A 633-nucleotide genomic window follows, 5' to 3' on the forward strand; every position below is an offset into this window, starting at 1 on the left:
AGGAGACTCTGCTGCCACCTTCTGAGCTCACCATTACTACAGGTGCCCCCAAAAGGGCTAAAAATAACTTGTTACCCCCCCCAAGTTATGTCACCAAACCAAGGGAAGGGTGTTCTTTGCAGAGAGCTGCCCCTCCCTGCTCAAGGAGAGCAGCTCTCAGCCAGCATCCCAGCCTCGGCTCGAGCTTTGCCCTCCCCCCACGACATAAAAATAGGTTTAAACAAGAGAAACTGGAGCAGCCCGTTCGCAGTCGGCACGGACGGAGCTCGCTGACCTTTGAGGCGCTTCACGCAGCAGCCCTGACTGCAGCTGCCCCAATGGATATAGAAAATAAGATGCTCATGTATGTAACGTTCCACCTCGGCACGGCAATCCGCAGACAAGACAACCCAGTGGGGTCACAGAACATGCTTTAAGCTGTATCATTAACCAGACGTCCTGTTTGCAGCCCGAGCAGAGAAGAAGGGTCAGTCGGTCCCTGACCCTTGATCAGCATCGGGATGGCAGCAGACCCGTCCCACAGCTGAGCACTGGGGGTGTCTGGCAGGCAGTCAGGTGAGGGCAAGGTTCCCCCCAAGTCCTACCTTCACACGGAGAAGTTTCTCAGGGGGGGCAAACAAGGCCCCAGCCCTC

This window comes from Eurypyga helias, unplaced genomic scaffold (genome assembly GCF_000690775.1).
Source record: "Eurypyga helias isolate BGI_N326 unplaced genomic scaffold, ASM69077v1 scaffold9761, whole genome shotgun sequence".
Classification (NCBI taxonomy): domain Eukaryota; kingdom Metazoa; phylum Chordata; class Aves; order Eurypygiformes; family Eurypygidae; genus Eurypyga; species Eurypyga helias.